General features: G+C 38.8%; 1 long non-coding RNA gene across 5 annotated transcripts in view; it reads right to left on the minus strand.

Annotated features, from left to right (window-relative positions):
* Nucleotides 1-4,117: 4,117 nt before the first annotated feature.
* Nucleotides 4,118-21,450, minus strand: part of LOC141747047 (uncharacterized) — a 99,070-nt gene continuing 81,737 nt past the window's right edge. For 4 of the 5 annotated variants that reach the window (XR_012588580.1, XR_012588578.1, XR_012588582.1 and 1 more), the window contains 2 exons: nt 21,098-21,206; nt 16,908-18,271 (listed from right to left, as the gene is read on the minus strand). This is a non-coding gene — a long non-coding RNA (uncharacterized LOC141747047). Of the gene's footprint in view, nt 4,579-16,907; nt 18,272-21,097; nt 21,207-21,450 lie in introns of those variants that run through there. The other variant, XR_012588579.1, reaches the window with a different exon arrangement.

Raw genomic sequence — 21,450 nt, forward strand, 5'->3', positions numbered from 1 at the left:
TTCTGTTGCCCATCCAGCACTCATCACTCTTTATTGATACTCCCATTTGACTCCATGCTTCATGTTCATAATAAGTCCTGAAAGGATGCAAACATTCTTTTCTTCCTAATTTGTTAAATTAAAACACAAATGTAAAAAAAGGCCACAAAAAAACCCAGGCTCCAACTACATCAATATTGAAGTCAATATTCAGCAATGTCTACTAGCTTAGGGCATGTGGCCTTGTTTCTCTCTAGTGGTTAGACTAGCAATACAAATAGCAGGCTAACTATTAAATAAAGAACTCCTTTGTTTAGGTGATAGAGCCACTGGGTGTAAAGAAGCCGTATTTAGGTTCTAGCAAGATTAACATTATGTTATCTCGCTATAATGTACCAATATACTGATTTACTAGTCTAATTGCATAGCATTTTTCAGGCTTGTCCTAACTATATTACAAAAAGACCCCCCAGATCAAGCACAGTTTTTAAGTTTGTTACAGGCTCAACCTATATATTAAATATATGATACGCAGAAACAAGAGCACAAGATGGCCCCCATGCATGTTAGGCTGTTCATCAATTCAAACACATCTTCTCTAATCCTGCTTCTTGCAGCAATCCTAATGTAATTGAAAAATTCTCTATGAACAAATTTAAAAGCACAAGATTGACACTAAGCAAATTAATCATTATCAAATTGATCTGTGCCCTTTTCATTCACCTTCCTCAGTTGGTCAGTATTCACTTAGCTCATTGTGCATATCAAATTACAAGAATCTCTCAGACCATCTTCAGAAAGTATTTGCACAGTATGAACAATGAGACTCCCAAAGACAAAGATCTATTCTCCTCCAAATTCCTCCATCTTTTGCAAGATCTACAGTATTTCAATGAAAAGTCCTGTAGTAAGAGCCAGCCACTCCTCGGTATTAAATGTGCTTCCAGGATTGAGGGAGGAAAGGTGGGAGGGAAGAAAGAGAAAGAAAAATCTTTTCCTTTGATCTTTACATAAATCTCCTATTCAATGTAAACACACACAGACTGTACAGCCCCACTTCTTTACAATAGCCTATTTTTCTACCATCAAGAATTCTTTCTCTAGTTTATACATTTTTTTCCCTTAAACCAGTGGCGAATACTACTGCCTGTTTAGCAGCAAGGGTCAGCTCAACTCTTCCTGGTCCCTTAGGGCTGAAGTTTTGCTCTGAAGTTGCACTTATGCTGCGTCACTCTGGATTGACAGTCGATAGATAAGAGACTTTTCATAATGCTGAAAGATGAACCATAGTTAAACAAGGACTGAAACACTTCAGTAATCCCTGCTTTGAATGGGATGCAATAACAACTGCAACAGCACTCAGCTCGGTCAAAAGGTCTTGTGTTGGCAATTGTGTTCTGTTTTGTCCCTTATTTACATTGATGACAAACATCAGTTTCAATTATCGTGAAAAATGACAGATGCCAGTCATGATGTTTATGGCACACAGATGCTGTACTGGTGGGCACAATATAAAAGAATCCAAACAAAGCAAGAAAACATATTTTGGCTTTGTGCAATATCAGTGTGTCCTGCTAGCAGAATAGATCAAGATAAGAAAATACATCCGAGCTAATAATATGCTACGTGACAGTAGTTATCACAGTTAGTAATGCTGCCATGGCTGAACTTCTGGCCTGCTTTCTACAAGTCTTTATTCACACAGGCTTACTCCTCAGATAGAAGACCAGTAGCAAGTAGCCAACAATTTCCTCCCTCAAAAAAACCCTTCCTCGATTAAAAAGCTAATTACATATACTCCAAAAAGATTTATAAATCTGAATTATTGTATCACTGGTTGAATTCCAGGAATTTTGAAGGAAACAGTTTCTTAAAAATCAGAATTCACAGTTTTTAAATACTGAAATGAGCAGGTACTACAAGAAGTGTTAAGAAATAACTATCGTTTACACATTTATCCATGATTATCCATTCAAGAATAGCCCCAAATTACAAAAATATAGCCAAGCGTACACTCACTGTTACAGGACTGCCACAGTACATTTCCCACTCTTGGGATTTAACTTGTGAGGACTGACATGGGTCACGCTGCTATTCGGGGTGGCAAGTAAGAGTTTGGAGGACACACAAGAGTTGGGTTTGGTGGCAGAGGGTGTCAGCAAAGGGCTACCTGAAGCTGCGCCCATCCCACAGGCCCTTCCTGCCCCACTCTCCCACCAGCCATACCTGCTCCCAGATGCATAAACACAGCTGTACCCCAGACTGCTCTACAGAGCAGATCAGAATCTGATCCACTTTTTAAACAGAAAAAGATCTTTTTATCAGCTCCAACTCCTCGCCAGCCTGAATCCATGGTAGGACACAGCCAGCTGCAATGGTCTCAGATGCTGCATTGTCCCATAAACCCTTCTGGGTTATTTCTAAACTGCTCTCAAACACAAAAAGGGGAAAAACATTAATGTCAATTAATTCTTAGCAAAATGATGGTTGTGAAAGTGAAGCAAATATTTATTTTCTAACAAGTGTGTTGTTATGGAAACAGCTGCAAGACACTGCTTGCTCCGACGCACCGTGCCAAGGTTCAGGTGTCGGGAGGCACCCCGTGCTCTGGCAGCGCAGCCCCACAGCAGTGGGCTCAAGCTGAGCAGCCCTCAGCACCCAGCAGGAGCAGCACACCCAACAGGGGGTTTGCACGCACTGAAACAGATTTTTGGTCAAGAGAATGGAGAAAGCAGCCCTAATTCTCAGAAAGCTACTGCAATTTATGCTAGAGTAATTCTGACCTACTTTGTTTGTAAGAAGCAAGTTATCTCGTTAATTTGCTCAAAATAGCAGATCATTCTGTATGAAGAGATGAAAAACAAAACCCATCATTTCCACTGAGAGGAGAAACACCCAAAACAAGGCAAAATTCAGTGCTTGTCACTGCAGCTGTATTTTCTTCTCCTTGGTAACAAACAGATGACCAATAGATATTTAGTTACATGTGTATGCGATGACAATAACCAAACCCAGCAATCCCTTCCCAAGCTGTGCACGGGAGAGGCTGGTGCCCGCAAAGCCCCCCTCCCACGTTAGAGCTGTCAAAGCTGAGCCAAGCGGTCTTCCACAGGATCCTCCCTCAGCAGAGGGCTGAACAGCAATGTTTGGTGACTTCTAAAAGGGCCATTATCCAGGTTTTGATAACAAGTTGGTCTACAAGCATTTTTCCCCTCAAAGTTTATTTGCCCTTATAAAAGTTAAACAGACCTAGTAAAAAGCAAACAAGAAAATCCAATAGCTCTAACCCTATAACTTTCTCATTCCTTGATCTTTTCTGTATGATAAAAAATCAGTTTGCCTCTGCAATTGCAATTAATTTTGTTTTCAGGTTTATGTCATTACGTATCCATATATTAAACATACAGTGCGTACATACATACATGAGCACGTTCAGCTAGTATTCAGATGGAAGAGTAGGAGAATTCCTTTAAAAAAATAATCAATATTTCATTCCAATTATAAAAGAAACCAAATCTTCAAACATTGGAGTACAATGTAGCTGCCCTAGAGAATAGATATTTGGTTTTCTGACCAGCAGTAACAGTTCGTAATTGAACAGCTGCAGAAAAGAAAGGAAACAAACATACCAACAAATTAGTTTTCAAGCCTATGTTCACAGAAAATTTTCTACTCTATTGTGCTTTTGATCAGAACGTGATAAACAGAGTTCCTCACTTGCTTCTGTGATCGTCTACAAAACAGATTAGAATGGTCCATAGAAGTTTAATCTATTATATTATGTAATCCCTCATTCATAGGAGCAAGTTAAGCACATAGTCCGAGTATTTGAAAAACTGACGTCTATTCACAACTGTTAGAGACGATGTATTAACTCATTTACTAAATAGATACAAGCCTTTTTGAAAAATTTCTACTGTGTTCTGATTAAAGAGCGGTACCTTTTTTCTTGCTTTAAGTTCCTTGGTCATTGTTACTATTGTAAAAAAGGTATCAGTCAAAAGGACAAGCAAAATTTTAATCATACCTATATTAAAAGTAGAAACCCTTTTTGCGTATTTTCAGAGAGAATGGAGGGATACATCATAAAACATGAATTTAATTTATACATGTGTATGTGCATCTATGTATATGGGTATAGTCTTCTACCGCTGAAGTCATAAATGTTTTAATGCATCGCCTCTGTTTGTTCATTTCACATTTTCAGGGAAGGAAGAAAAAGAAGGTTCTTTACTGCAGTACAAAGAAAGATGTTCTAATACCAAAAGATCCAATTAAAATAATAGGGCCATTTATTTCAGTAGGATTTCACATGTACAAGAGAAATGCTAACCCTTGGGAGAACGTTCTCAGCTCATTTAACAATATATGTTTCCTTCGATATGAAAACTTTAGCTTTTGCATTATAACATCATTGCTAACAAGGCACACGTATATATCTCATAAGTAGACGGAAACGCGAATGTGGGAAGAATGATAATAGTTCTTTATACATAATGCACTCATCTCAGGATATACATGCATCTGTTTTGTACTCACGCTGGGTAGCTTTTTCCTCTCCACACATTTAATATACACACTCAAGAAAGGCTCTGTACTCTGAAAGACAATAAGAAGATTAGTAAAGAACTAAGAGAGACCAGTCAGGAAAAAAAGATATGAAAGGAAACAAAAAGGAAGAATTTGTATTCCAGATCCATGACTGCCAAAATGTTTTAAAGGGTAGCTGGCATAGAGCTTTTTTCCACCAGCCAAAAAAACGCAATCTGTTCCCAGAGTAAAGCATATCCTGGGCCACCCTTGGGAGTTAGGGCCAGTGAGGGGCAGCGGGAAGGTGGGTCAGGGCTGCACGGGTGCCAGTAGGCTCCCTGGCCTCTGTCACCAGCCCAAGGCACACTACCACTCCTGACATCTGCAACTCAGGAGATGCTGTCTGTCTTCATGGTGGGAGTCTGGGCAGAGGAGTCTGGCTGCCTGTGAAATAGGCTAAAATTATTGGGTCATTCAAAGTGTACTTCACATTTTTGAGTACCTGCAAAAAATTCTAATCTGAGATTAGGTTTTCAGGGTACAACTGGTTTTATGGGTCAGCTAAAGATGTTCAGGACTGGGGTCTGATATTCGTGAACAATTTCTAACACCTAGGCATTTTAATGTTATAATTGGCTCATATTATTATTTCCCTGTTTATACTAGCATTTACTTTTCTCCATTAGTAACTGAAGTTCAAAATTGACCAGTCAAGCCATTAATGAGGGAAGACTTATTCTTATAGATGACTTTCCACTGACTGTCAGCACACAAGTGTTTCTGCCTAACCATGAAGACAAATGTAACACTAAGATTTGAAAGACCGAATCCCTAAATAAATTAAGGCAATAATCTCAAATTACAGATACAGACCTACAGTCAAAATGTCAAAATTATGTCCGTCCAATTCAGGATGGAAACAAGAATGATGTGATCAGGCATTTCATAAAGCATACATAAGGGACAGACCTCTAGGAAAAAGTTGGTCTCGGAATACTTTTTTTCTGCAATAGAATACTTGTAAGCCTAGAACTAAAACTTACGCATGCCTTGTATATTTGATTGACTCCATAAGGTTTTCATCTAAATTCAAAATATAACTGTGTTTAGATTTATTTGAACATTTTATTGCATTTAGTTATGAGATATGAATTTTTCCTGAGAGGACCTGGGGCACACAACATTGCCAGATCATTCCAAACAAGTTAATTCTGAAATGGGCTTGAATCAATAACACAAAAGAGGCAGTAAAGCCAATTTTTACGGTAGTCACGGTTGCATAAAATAATATCAAGACAGTCAGATTGAAAGCTCCCTGCATCACAAATATAATTTGCAAACGACTCTAAGCACAAAGAGGAAATAGATAGATAGGTGGAAGATATAGATAAAAACAAATGATAGATATATAGGACAAAAGGAACTGGTGGTAAAGAAAGAATGCAAAGTAATTGGCATCCAATACAGTGTGAAAAAACCAAACAAGTACGCCATGTAAGTAATTCAAGGTAAATAGAACGCTTTTCTTTCATTTAGGCTTTAAAGCTGTTATGAAAAGGCTTCCTTTTCACTCTATCTGTAAGGCATAGACAGACAAGGGATGAATGTATAAATAAGTGTGTCACTGCAATACTTGGCTTTTAATGAAAATGGATTTTTAATGATCCAAAAAGCTACATTTCTCTCTGACTTGCTCCATTTCCAGACTATCAGCAGGAAGTAGGTACAGCAAATGCACATGTTTTCCATGTCCTTCACTAAATCCCAGGACGACTGAGCATCCAAGCACTGTGAAAACCAGTTGCCATTATGCAGAGCAGAGACAGAGAAGCTGCACGTCTTTCATTGTTTTTAATTGAACTTTCAGAGCTCCGTGACACCACTGCGCCTTCTCCCATGGCAGACCCCCGTGCAGGTTACCTTGCACTCCATAAGCATAAATAAAGGACGATGTGCAACAATGTGCCTTCCTGTTGTTCTCTGCCTCAAGGACACTTGTTAGAAGTGCGCCATTCCTCCCACTCCCCAAAGCAGGCACATTGTGTTAAAGTGCTCCATGTGAAACTCTGAGGACACAAATAGCGGAGGATTTAGTCTGCAAACGAAGAACAGTCACAAGGGGGAAAGAGGCTGATGCAATCCGTATCCTTCTCGCTGCCTGCACACAAAGAGTTGTTCTTTCCAATGTCAATGTTCCTATTTCAGTTGGTAATAAACAAAAATCACACTGAAAAATACGTAATAATGTACTTGCTAGTATAAACATCAGTTTTTTCTGATTGTTCATGCTGGCAATAGTATTTTTTAGACTTCAGCATCACCAGACAATAAAGTAACATTTTCCTTACTTTACCTCCTTCCATGAAATTTCATCTACAAATATTTCTTGTATGTAGGTTCATAGATTGGGAAACTGTAACATAGTTGCCATAAAACCAAGGTATCTATTACTATTTAAACTAGGCTGGGACTCCTGTATTCACTTCATGTTCAATACTTCTCAGGTAAGCTTTTTGCAGAGTATGTTACTTGGAGAGAAAAAAAACTCCATGTTTATTTCCTGTGTTAGCATTTTTATTACTTCTTTCAAATATTAGAAGATATAGAAAGAATCAAAACCAAGAACTACACTCATGAAAAAGATAATGACTGTGAGGTGCCACACAATTAGCTAACAAATGCTCCCATCCACTCAATGAGTCAGAGGGTTACAGCCTCATGAGGCGCTCCACAGAAACAGAATCAAATGACATCTGCACCCCCCTTCCTTTTTCTTAAAAAAATATAAAGAAATTATTATGTAAAAAAAAAAAAAAAAAAGAAATCTCATTTGTGAGGTACTCCCAAACTCATGTTTTTTCCACTTTGTCTGCTGTCCTTAGTCAGAGTGCCTGCCAATTAATATTTACCAAATGTCTCTCCCTTCTTCATTTAAATCAGTTCACAAACTGCACCTGTTTCATGAGACCTATGTGTGCTTCTGACAGCTGGTATTTGAGAAAAAACAAGTCAAAGTACTTAAAAATCCTAACTAACTGCGTTAAACTGGAATCAAGAAAGACATTGCTAAGATTAGCTCTGCTAGTACGAGACAGCAGCAAAGCACATGGGGGTACCCCAGGGGCACAGGAGATAGACGCACGGATCCCACACACGGCTCCCACGGGAGCAGAGAGGCACATCAGATAAATGAGAGGTTTCCAGACCTTTGCTGCCCTAAGGCCAGTGCACACCCCAGAGCAGCGAGGGCCTTCTCCCCAGCTGCATTTGGGAAGGATGCACAGGATGGGCACTAACTGCTGCCCCAGACACCGGTCCACAGCGCAGATGCTGCGGGAGGCCGCAGCAGAGGGGCGGAGGCAGGTGAAGGGCACTGGCCTGACCTGCAGCCCAGCCGAGGGCAAGCACCAGCGACATGGGGGCAGCCGGCAGCTCCTCAGCAGCACCACTAATGTCTGGGCTGCCTACAGCTTCATGTCTCCTCTTCGAGTTTTTCTGGTGTCTTAACAAAGGTTCCCTCATCAGGCATGTGTAGCACCTCGCTGAAGTTCAGTTAAAGGTGAGCAGTTATGCAGATTTATGTAGCTGCACTCCAAGAAACTTAGTATCTTTGAAGCTCTGTCCCATATCATCAAAAGTAGTTGAAATGCAGCAACGCGTTCTACAGTTAGTGAGTGCCTTGGAGACATCACCGTGGCCCTATCCACCTCTTTCCTCTAGAAAATGAGGGGAAAAAAAAAACCAAACCTGTAAGAGTGCCACAAAAGATCAAGTTTCAGAAAGGCACGGTATTCAAAGCCAGAGAGTTTGTTTTAAATAGCAAAACATAACAAGCCAGTTAAGAAAAGAGCTCCAAAACCCAGCAACAGCCACTTGCAGGCAACAACCAGAGGATGTAGCCAAAGCCAAGGCACGGACACAGCTAGAGCCACTTAGCAAAGTACAGATTCACTCCAAGCTTCACTTAAAATAAATTTGTTATCAGTGCTTCTATATGGTACAGGGGGGTAACCTGACTTGGCCTAAAAGGCTGGACCAGACTCTTGTACATTCATTTGCTAATAAACAACTTAAAGTATTGTATAGAGCACTTGTGTTTTTTCATTTTATATAGCAGCTCTTCCAGGTTATCTAGATAAGAGACAATTGCACAAGGACAGGTAAGTCCTGTTGGAAAACATCCCAAATAAGGGGGAAGATAGCATCCAACTTCTCTAAAATACACAGAAAACATCGCAAGTCTGTGTGTTGTGTACGCTGAGATACTCTGCCTGGAATTCTTTAAATAGAATTTGTGGAGGAAGAGACTGAAGCCTTTCCAGCTCTTTGAAGTAGGTTCCTTCAATACTGCCATTCCCACATTTCCAATTACTTTTTTTTTTCTTCATGGCCTCATGTGATCTGCAGAACCAGAATCAAGAAACGTGCGCTCTGCAGGCGTCAAGAAACTGGTGTTACTGGAGCAGACTAACAGCCATGGGCTGTCCTCTGCAGCAGTCAGCAGAGTCCCGAGCCCACAGGTGCTTGGTGGATGTAGCCGATTGCTGGTCCAAGTCCAGGGACTGTGACGTGGCCCTAAATGTCAGAAATTCATGCTCATTTCTGCAGTTCTTCAAAGACCTCTCTGTGCCAGAGCACCCTTAAGTAAGGTTCAGGTCACTTCTGTACCATAGCTCACACAAACTAACTTCTAACATACTGCTATCGAGCTAACGGACACAATTCAAAGAATTTATAACATTAAAGACATTTTAATGTGTTATTTTCAATTGCCTTATTTAATTTGTATCATTTCTCTAAAGCAATACCTCCTACCCTTGAGTCATATTTGTTAATTCTGCATTAAAATGCACCCCTTCCTCACTAATACAGTGTTTTAATAGTTATGCCCATACATTTTTAAATCCCTATCCGGTATTAATCAAAAACATAAATTTATCATAAACTAAAGCGTGGGGTTAATTGCAGATGCAGACAGTTGACATGTTCTATATGTTTTACACGTATTTCAGAGAATGCAAGTTAAACAATGTTTAATCAGTCTAAGTTTAAAGTTTATTTTCACTGACCAAAACTACTTTTGAATATGAAAGACAAGTCAACCAAACTAAGAGAAACAAGAGCAACCATCTACCATGGACAACACTAACTATACCTAATAACTATAAAAAGTCTAAAAATTTTCTTCATCCACCACTCATGACAAGGAATCGCTTAGGGTAAGGAACATCACTGCTTCTGCCTGCATCGCATACACTCTCTTTTTCCTGCTTTCTCTTTACACATTCAGTCTGCCCATCTTTCTCACTCCTCACATTCCCTCTGATCTCTGCTTCTCCTATCTCTTTCCAAACCCTCCTGCAATGGTGCATTCCTGCAGCACGGGTATGGAGGGGGCGGCTCAGCCCTTGCCCCAGCCGCACATATTCATCCCTGCAAAGCCAGGCTAAGTCCAGTTTCACTCATGCGGCACCACAGGCAAAACTCATTCTCATTCTGCTTCTGAAGTACACACAAATAATTTTCAGCCCAAAACTCAGCCTTTCTTTCCACCCTCAGAAATTAATTCTTTCTAAACTTTTAAATTAGTTTCACAAATGAATTTGTCAGCTGAGAGTGATTTTTTTCTGCTTTATTTTTCAGCATATGGATTGTTGGAGAATTACCTTCAAATACCTGCAGTTTTTAGTCCCCAGCAATTAGCTCAGTGGTGACTAGTTCAGTCATTTTGCAGTCTCTTCTCTGATTATATTAAGCACAGGCAGACATGCTACTGACACCCACATACACAAATGTAAAGGAATGCCAGCAATTTGAAATGAAATCAGTTTTCTTTTTTACTAGTTAGATGTTATTACCAGTCTTAATGTAGCTCCTAAGTGCCTGATCCCATTTTTAAAAATTTTACAGTCTCCTTTTTATTTTCAAAATGCTTCTCATTCCCCTGTTGCTGCGAAAACCTGTGTATATAAACTCTCTTATTAAATGCTTTAAAAGCTAAACAAGGTAGCAAAAAAGAAAATATTTCCTCCTACATTTCATCTATGCTTGTCTTCAAAATCGCGTGAATATACTGGGTGTACTTTTGGGGTATTTTTGAAAAAGCATATTTAGACAGCAATATGACTTAAAATTTTTTGCAACCTTTACAACACTGCTGTCATAAATATCTGTAAAACCAGCCCCATTTATGTCCTGAAAACACGCCTCAGTACGACCTGCCTAAATAACACTTTCAGGAAAGTACAGATGAAGTTCTGGATTTCTAGCTGCAGTAAGGTGAAAGACCTCATAATCATAATCCAAAGAATCCTTGCTAGGATATTTTTTTTAATACTTCTTTCAGAGATTGACACAATAGTAGTTATATCCATAAATAAGATATTTTTATTACAATCTAACAAAATCAAGACTGTAACAGTGATTAATTTTTTTTAATAACTTCAGTGCTTCAAGACTTCCGATCCTAATGGGGCAATCATGCATCACTGTTGTGTTCCAACAGAACTATTAGTCTCTGTGCTGCGTTAGTGTAATTGCAGTCTAATGGTTTACACTATCATAATAGCACTAAATATTTTACTAAACGGAGTACAGTATCTAAAAAGTGATTTAAATTGTTCCAGGCTTTAAGATGTTATATTCAAAGATGAAAAAATCTATTCCTTTTTCTCTGAATTGAGAGTAACAAAGCTGTCAAAATTAGTTTCTTGTTGGTCTTCTTAATAAATTGGGGAAAATGTAATATTAAAAACAAAGATTAAAAATTACAGCATAAAAGGAGACAGCAAAATATGAAAAACTTTTTGTCATGTTTTGATGCTCTGATTTAGCAGGATAGCATGATTCAAATTGTCAGATTATCAAAGGATATAGAATGACTCTAACCAGACACTATTTTTTAATCATTTCAGAATTTCTGATTATTTACTTCAATAAAACTTTAAATAAAAAAACCCACATCATGCAAGCATAGCATATCATAAAAAATAATCTATGCAGCTCTACATTTGTGATAAACATCATTAGCAAAGCTGCTGAGATACCAGCAAGCCACAGCAGGACATCCTTCCCAAGAAGGCACTGGCCAGCTCGGCCGGGCTTTGTGATGACCATGAAGCATGACGTTACACACCAGTAACCTTTTGAGGACCTAAGCACATAGATCCTTTACATGTTCAGAACATTCTTACTCACAAAAATAACTCAATGAACTAAGTCAGACTGCTGACATAAGGAAAGACTCTGCTAAATCTTGCCATTAACATCCAACAGTAACCCTAACTGCAGCCCATAACTCGTGCTGCCTCACTCCCTTGGACAAAGCCAAAAACTTCTGTAACTCCAGAAGGGGCCTGAAGTTAACACCAGAGGTGCTCAAAGCTCCTAAGTCTGCCTACAGAACTCATGAAATTTATTTTCAAAAACCCGCTTTGTCTAAAGCTAATTTATACTTCATTCTATTCATTATTTTGATACAACAATCCTATTTTTCTAATTTCTAGCTGAAGCATTAATTTACAGTGGTTTTCAAACACAGTTTTCTTGGAAAATAAACCTTTTTTTCCCCTCAAAATTAGAACATTTTGTTCAGAAAGGGTCTTTTGAATTTGCACTAGAACAGGTTTTTTTCCAAAATTTTTTTTACAACTAGTATTTTCTACAACATTGATCTGCTTAAAAAAAAAACAAAAACAAAAATACAGGGGAAAAAATTAGATCTGTACCATTTAGCAAACTTTTTGCATAGCTCATAATTCCTTGATTTAAGGACTACTAAGATCTATGGTCACTTGTTACCTGGAGAATAAATTTGTTCTTTTAAAACAGAATAAAAAAAAGCTTGTCTTTGAACTCTGACAAGACCAATTTAAAAAATCAAATGTAAAATATATAAAATAACAAATTAGTTAATTTGCTACTACATAATCTTTGAGGATGCACAAAGGCACCAATAACAAGAACCGTTTATTGCTCACACAGCAAGTGAGAAGTGGAAGAGATGACGCTTTCTAACATCAAAGAGGTCCATAACCAAGCCCTGCTCAGGCACACAAGCATCTCTCCAGCAGCAAACACTCCCACAGAGCTCAATGTCTCTACCGCATTAAAAATAAATGAATAAATAAATAAAGGAGTTTGCTAAGGGAAAACATTACCTAAACCAAACTTCTCCCATAAAATATCAATTTTGCCAAAGAACATTGAATATATACTTTGGGGTTTTGCCCCCTTTTGGATTAGGAAATATTTTTTAAAAACACAGATGCAAAACAACAGCATAGAAAATCTGATTTCTAGCAGTCTGTGGACAGATTTATTGATGTAGTATACAGACCTAACCTATTACTCTTAGATAATTACCTTACATAATATTCTAATTTCGTGGAGAAGTTTAATTTTAATTTACAGTTTAATTGTCCTACTTAAGGTAAGCCCGTCACCTGTGTCACTTTGTGGCTCATAATTGTAATCTTCATTTAATTATTTACTTCAAGGGAGCATTTTAATTATGGATATTACTATGTGTCTAAAGTAACTTATACTTGAGGGTAGTGAAAATTTATACAGAGTGTTCACCTAAATTCCCACTAGCCATAACTCTCTGTGCATGTGTCTCAGCTGCAGATGCTACTTTTAAGACTGCAGAGCAATGTCATTTACCTTGTCTGGAGGGACACCACATCTAGGGTGCCTGAAAACGGGCAGGACTGCCAGAGCACATCTGGCTTGGATTAACATTAGCAATAACTGCAAGGCTCCCAGCTGAAATATAAATGAGAAGATAATAACTTCTCGCCTCTACATTTGACCCTGCAAATAATCTTTGGACACAGGAGCAGACATACAACATTGTCTCTAGGGCGAGGCCAGCACTGTGCCCCATCTCTCTGGTGGTCAGTAACAGGGGTCCAGGGACCAGGAGAGAGGCACAGAGCACGAGGCTTCCCCTGGTTTATTTCTCCAGATTTGAGCAACCAGCGATTTATGAGTTTTCCAAAATGGAGGCTGCATGTCATCTGTCATTTTTAATAGCCATCAGTTGACCAATCTTCCATGAATTTATCTAATATCTTTGCAATGTGTTTATATTTTTACCTTCCCAAGTATCACATGGCAGCGAGTTCCACCATTTAATCTATCGCATTAAAAAAAAAAAAACAAACATAAAAATATATTGCTTTGTGTTTGCTTTAAATCTGCCAAATTTGTGGCTTTGTCTGCTATGACTGGGTTGTCTTTCCAGTAATTTTAACTTCCAAAGCAGACATTTCATCATCACAAGAGTGGCACTACGCAACTTTCCTGCACTGCGCCAAACAGTATTTTTCATTGCCTGGAGTCCTGATCAGCAACTTTAAAAAGCTGAAAGTATTTTTATTTTTAACACACTGGGCACAATAGGAACCATATCTACATAGGTGCGCCCAGGCAGAAGGGAGGGTAAGGGATGCCCTGTCCCCAGGCCAGCAAGCAGGCGAGAAAGGCTTTCTGCCTGGGGCAGATGTGGCCAAGGGGCTGCCCGGCCTCCTGTTCGAAACACAGAAAAATACGTGCTGCCAGAAAGAATGAAAACCGGGAGCCCAGGTCCTGCAGAAATCCTTTTTTTCACCATTAAAACACTTCCAGTATTTGCTATCCCCCGATTTACTTACCGTTCAATACTCCTGACTTGCCTGCCTTGCTTAATGCCCAGAGACCCAAACTGCCCTGAGGGCAGCTGGGGGTGTTTCCAACGGGGATCTTTTCCCAAACCCTCTTGGAGAAGCTGCTTCTGCAAACTCCCTCCTACACAGGAGGGGACATCCAAGTGCTGCCTCCCCACAAGCAGATAGGATGAGTGCTGGTGGAATTTCCGAGGGACACAACTTTCCAGCACGTTCAGCAGTGCAGGACCGGGGACATCGGCCACATGGGAACCACAGGCCACCTGCTTCTGAGGTAAGTGCCTTTTACACTCGTCACTTCATTATTAACAACTTCCAGATCTTCATAAGATGCTAATCTTTTTTAATAAACAGAAACAGTTACTGAAGTTGGGGGGTTGGCTTTTTTTCTTAATATTGGGATAAAATCCAAAGAGCTGCAGATGTATTCTTTAGTACCTATCTTTCTGCAGTGATTGATGTTTGTTCAGGAGCTGTGTCATCACACACAATTTTTATCATCTAGATTGTTCTATTTTATTAAACAACCTAGCAAAAACTTCCTTTTTCTTTTGCTGCTTCCTAAAGAAATGGCCAACGGTAGCCTTTAACCTACAATTTATGTGCTCTCTCACAGCATCCTGAGCACAGCCATGGCCCCTAACAACTGAGGGCATTCAGCACCTTCTAGCACTGAAGATATCAAGTTTCCCATCGAAATTGCTTACCTCATCAGTCACTAAGGGCCCAGTTTGGAAGTCATTAAAAATAATGAGAACACTGGCACTTCTCCCAGCAATAATGGCATTGGAGTCTGTGTTACTTTTCTACTTTAAGACATTTGTATATATCCACAAATCATTTAACTCTTATCTTTGTAGTAGCTTTAATGAAGCTAATGGCTGCTGAAACTGTGGGCTTTTTATTCTACTTTTTATTTAAATAAGCTTCTGCCCACTCCATCATAAAATGACACAAACACTTACACAGCATATTGCATCATGAAGGCCCCAAAGTGTCTACCAGGATCACCATATCCATCACTAAAATGCAAGCACTCCTCAGTCAATAAACACTTCAGCTGACAATAAAGTCACAAGAGAGTTTTCAGAAGGAAAACTGAAGAGCAACAAATCAAATTTGTCTAAAACAAATTTAGAACCAGTGCGATGGGTAGAGTCTCACAGGGTCTCGCATTTTCATCTCCATCTGTATCTACTGTAGCATTTTCCCTCCTAGCACCATTCAAAAAGACTAACTCTATATTAACTCACTGAGTAACAACATCACTCCTGCAGGGTCCATATTTTACGAGCTTTGACAAGATAATGAGCCCTCAGTAATATGCTGCAGGCCATCACAAAATACAGCTTTAAAGAGTTTCATTAATCCGTTCGAAAGAGGAAATACTGATTGTTGGGAAATGCATATTAAAGCTTTAAAACCCTCACCCTTAATTTTCAAGGTCTAGCTTAGGACTAACGTAAAACTTTTCACTGCTATATTTTTCCTGATAAGAACAAGTATGACTTATATGCTTTGAAATAAGTACCAGTAATAGAAATCTGGAAAAAAAGACACTTCCTTTAGATATATGTGTTTAATTACTCTAGGCATACATTTGAACTGTACATTACAAACCCACCTGTTCATGTGGACAGACTCAAAACTCATAGATCCAGCAGTTCTGCACAGCAGGTGTGACATTTCAGGCTCCTAGAAATTAATCACTGTATATAACGTGACACATACATTTTGACATCATCTGCTCACAGATGATACCTCTGAGATGCAAAGGACTTGCACTCCAGGAACCCTGGAAGCACATCCACACCGTGAAAAGTCCAGAAACCACGGACTACTGCTGAAAGCCATATCCTCTTGTCAAAATCAGTAGGGCTTAGTATGACTAAACTGGCTGATAGACCTAAGTGGGAACATAAAACTAAAAGGCAGATGCATGTCAAATAGTAATTCAACCAATGATAAAACTACAAGTACCCAATTAAATAAAAAAGTTCCCTGACTGCTTCATAAGGTGAATTTTAAAGGTGTTTTGATGTCATTATCAGCATATATGAAAATCTGAAGAGAAATATTACCATTGAATAAAAATTAACATCTTCCAAAAATTAATCCTAAAGCTGATTTTGTTATGGGAATGAGCCACTCAGTTATTAAAACTATATTTTAAAGGCTGTTAAACATTTAATACCTTTGGCAAAGTATTTATTTTGCATTTATTTTTAAGTGGTAGATAAGGTCCGCTTTAGGAACACATATTGCTTAATGTTCCCGTTAGCTGGTGTAGCACCTTTTATCTCAACATATTTTAGGCCACATTACAAATGGTTTACAAAGCCAAAAAAAGGAAGTCACCCAGCCACCCCCAGCAGTAAACAGAATATCATGAATTTGACTTCTCGCATACATTAGATCAAGGAATAAAATGACAGCTTCATGATTAACCTTAAAAATATCTACCAAATAAACACACACAGAACTACTGGTGCAAGCTACACAATTTAAGCAATAGGTGCAAATGTTCAGGCATCATGAGTGGTCCCGCTACTTTAAGACACGAGAAAGTCCTTACACGGTTCAAATAAGAAGCGAAGAACAATGTATAAACTGATTTGAGGATAATACATAACTGTGAGGACAAATAAAGTTGTGGCAATTTGAGTTTATTAAAACAGACACATATTTTTAGAACATTTGAGTAAATTTTATATTCTATTTTCTCTTGCAGTAAATGATGAAATGAGGATAATAGTCCTAAGATCCCTAAAGCTTGCCTGTGGCTCATTATCCAATTAATTGATATGAGTAAATTGGCTAAATCAAGCTAAATGACAGCTAGTTGCTCAAAAAAAGGTAGAAGTACATCTGAATAAGAGGCTTTCAGATAATTAAATCAATGCAGAGGTCTTTCCTTTTGAACTTTAGAAACACATTAAGACATTTATATTTTCACCTTCAGAAAAAAGGATGACAAAAAAAGGATGACAAGTAATTCATATTCAGAAACTCATTGAGAAGATTACAGGTGTTGCAGTAGCAGTGGAGAGTTCCATTGCAAGAACAAGACAGCATTTTTTCATACAGACTCTCTTTCGTGAAGGGGATGAAATAAGACCTCTCTTACCTATTATCTCACATGTCCCTCTCCTATCATCCCCAAGGAAAGGGAAGAGAGTTCTTGGTGCTTCTGTTCTCCCACCCCCCCTGCTGCACCAATTTGAAGGCATCCTGCCCTCCAAGGTGCTGCTTTTTACACTAAGACAGGAATAACACACAGGAGAGCTCAAGGAAGCTTGTTAGTCTCTTACAAAATTACATGGGGTAACTACTTTTAAGGTCTTATAAGAATCCTGTCTTGGCTTTGTGCAAATGTAGGATAGCACAGGGGATGATGGCACAGGACTGTTAAAATTAACAGTTAAACAAACCGGGAAGAACTGAATCCAGATTCATTACATTGGGGGTGGGGTTAGAAATTTAGTGCCAGATAATGCAGGGAAAAAAATATAAACAAACTCCCTTCTGTTTTGATGTAAGCATCAATGCTGAATAAGCTCCAGGTTTAAAATCTGCTCTTAGGAACAATAATCACATAAAAGCTGCAACCATACTCCTAAGCCTGAACTCTGCTACAATGGGGAATACACGGTCTCAGGCTGCGTGGAAGCTTCTGTTACATGACAAAAAAAAAAAGCACAGTTTTTCTTACCATTGAGGTACTTTTTCATTTTAGTGGTGGTTTGTTTTCCATCCTCCTCCTTCCTGCCACCTCAGACAGTGGCAGCCCAGGCGGACAGTACAGACGGGATGTTGCTATTCATCTCACTCCTCTCTTTTTTTTTTTTTTGTTGTTTGGGTTTTTTCTTGTTTTACTGGCACCAAAATGAGAATTCTGCCCAAGACACCGCCTGCGTAAAACAACCCGTGTCAGTCAGTGAACCCAAGCACTGGGCATTTGCTGATGGCTTTCATCAAGCCTATCCTGAACTGTGGCAGCCAAGAAGGTACAGCTAACACTCAGTATTGACACAAGGACAAGGTACATTGAGAAGGCTGATGTGTCCCCAAAATGCACGGATGCAAAGGCTACCCTGGGAGCAGAGAAAAAGAAGAAAATCACTTCAAAATCATATGAGATATTCTATTATGATCAAATTCATATTCATGCCTACATTAACAAAACCACAAAAATTAGTATTTAAGCTCAAAACAGATCCTTCCTCTCTCCTGTAAAATCCTTTCAAACACTTCATGTATACAAATTAAATTTTTAACAGCCAAACACTTCTAAAAATATAGATACTCAGGCACAGCAATGATGAAGTTATTCTTTCCATTTCCCAAAGCCACTCATTCACCCAGGCCAAGCTACCTTCCCGAAATGCTGCACACCAGTAGAAAAGCCAAGCCTTTGATTTTCACATCCAAATGTTAGCTAAGAAAGTGCTCAACCCTGAAGACATTTTCAGACAATTAGTTCAGAGGCTCTGCACAATTTAATCAGAAGAAGTTTTAAACTCTGATTGTGCAATTAAACACAGTATACTCTTGCAGTTGTCATTTATCACACTGCTACCGTGTCAAGTAATCTGGCCGACAAAACTGTCTGGTACCTAGGAGTGGAGAAATGAGAAGGATAATGTTCAGTAGGAAAGCAGGTCTATCTAACATTTTACAATGCTAAAAATACCCTTGGGACTTGTTCTGATATCTTGTAATTATGCACACATATCCTGATTTATGGTGCATGTCTCCCAGCTCAAAGAAGTATGCACTCTTCTTCATATCTTGCCCTATTTATGTGTAAAATACTTGAGTCCGTAATGTCATAAAAGAGAGGACAGGCTCATTGCACATGTTACTATCGATTTCATACGAGCATGGGGCATAATCTAATGATCCTTTTCAGCTAAGGATAAATATGCACAATTTAGCCTTAAACAGAGTCTGTGTCAGATCATTTCAACTGCTGTCTTTGAGAAATGTGCTTGTGATGCTAAAGATCTCTGCTGTCCAGCCTCCGTCTTAAGGCTGCAGAGTGTATGGCAGAGGAGACAAAGACAAGCACGCTGAAAAAGGAGCAAGAAAAATTAGCACCTGTGTAGCAAGAAATATAACTTCTTCAGGCTGAACTTGCGAATTCAGGTCCCACTTCCCCGCACCCCCCCATCTCCGCGTTACCCTGCTCTCTCTCTGGGCAGCTACTGTAATTAACAAAGAGAGAATCCACCTTGTCCAAGTGAGCACTAGCAAAGGGCGAAGTGGTTGATATCAAAATAGGTATGTGTTTTGATCACGAAGACTGCTGGAAGCATCTTAACTAATAGGTATATATAGCGCCTTTTCAGTTACGTGGCACTTCCAGAGAAGAAAGAATGACCTGGCTTAGACCAAGAGACCTCATCTCCATTCCCCAAGCCTGCTCTGCAACAACTGTGAGCATGTGGCCAAAATCCTCTCTTTGCCTGGAGACGGAAAGCAAAGGAGTGGCCAAACATTCATTTGTGAGTTGTTTGGATTCCACCAGTTTCCAAATAAAACAGCACATGTAGATTTAATGTTGGAATTACATGCTAATCATTAAAAAAGGAAATGGGGTAAGTTCAGTGGGGTGGCCTTAGCCGCTGCCTGTAGAAGGAAGAGCTGGAATTTGCATGTGTTAACAAGAGATGCAAAGACTATAATGGGGAGAAGGGTCTTAAAATAATTTCAGCTGTGATGATGCCAAATACTGGCGCCAGTAAACACTTGAGTACACTTTTTTTTTTTAACATACATCCTCAATTGGCTTTACAATTGTATACATATTTACTCACACACTTAGCACAAAAGAAGAAGTTATTACAGTGTTTTAAAATATTTTTGACCAGGAACATATCAAAGTAAGGTCCTGTTTACCCATGAAATAAGCCCATGTTTTGACTACCATACTACTTTTTCAAAAGCAATTTAGCTTGTAAACTCAATCCGAGACTTATTTCTTTCTATAACATAGCTTCAAGTTTCTGTTCTCCTGCTCTTACGTCTCTATACTCCTTTCCTTATTGTTCTGATACAATTAAAAGCGTACTAATAAAAAACTCGCAATATTATCAATCACTGCAACGTAATTACCAATTCACAGAAAAGGCCACCACCAAAAGCTGAAAGGTGCATAACAACATTAGTTCCATTTATTTATTTTCATATTTACCTACAGCCATTACACATCATTTATACATTTACACTCTTTTTAGTAGTAGTTCCACTGAATCTTCCTGCATTACGGTAGAGCTATTTTTTTTCTATTCAGATACATGTCAATTTTTTTTCTTCATTCTGGAATTGGTATATGAAGTGAGATGTGGCTCACATTAATATTTTCCCCTACATATGCAGTAGCCACAAAGTTTATGGAAAAGCAGCAACCCAGGGAAGAGTTTATAGAGTTCTGCTTTTTCAGCAAAGTTCACATACATAGATATGCAGCCAATTCTATGAATAATCTAACCAAATAAAAACAAGCGATGCTTGTATTTAATAACCGCTTTCGGGATCAATCTCATTTGAACACTTCTCATTTTTTATCTTTTAAACATTTTTGGAAAATGAAAATTTCCTATGAACAGTTCCAGCATCCATGTTTCTTAGCTTTTTGTTTGTTTGGGGTTTTTTCTTTGTTGGTTGGGTTTTTTTAAGGCTCACTACATTCCTACCATAGTAAGATCATTTTTCTTGGCACCCAACTAACTTTTTTTAATGTTCCCTATTTCAGAGGGCATATCTTCTTAAACAGGTGAGGGCTCTGTTATACTGTCATGCACCAGATGTAGTCTAGACATAATTTTATTCATCCAAAGTCAATTAGGTGCTGTGACGGTGAGGAGCAAAACTAGACTTCTTAAGACACAATCCAACATTTTAATGACAATCAGTACCTTCTTCCCTCTATAAGTGAGCTCTCTGATTAATCTTGACGAATGGGAAGCTGACCACTGGACAGGGTGAAAGACAAGACTGTGCCTCTGCTGCCGGTGTGATGCTGAACTGAATGAAGAGAAGAGGGTTTAGTTCTTTGATTTTGGTGCAATTGTCTTACAAGATTCTCATCAGAAGAGGAGAAATGAACCAAAAAAAAAAAAAATCTTGATATACATGCTTACATAGAAGCAAGGAGATATCACAGAAATTATTGTTCATGTAGATGATTTAGGAACTGACCTTTGTGCATCTGAAACCCACCTACAGAAACAGGACAGAAGTAATCTTAAGCAACCTGAGGTTATAGCAC

This window comes from Larus michahellis, chromosome 8, assembly GCF_964199755.1.
Source record: "Larus michahellis chromosome 8, bLarMic1.1, whole genome shotgun sequence".
Lineage (NCBI taxonomy): Eukaryota > Metazoa > Chordata > Aves > Charadriiformes > Laridae > Larus > Larus michahellis.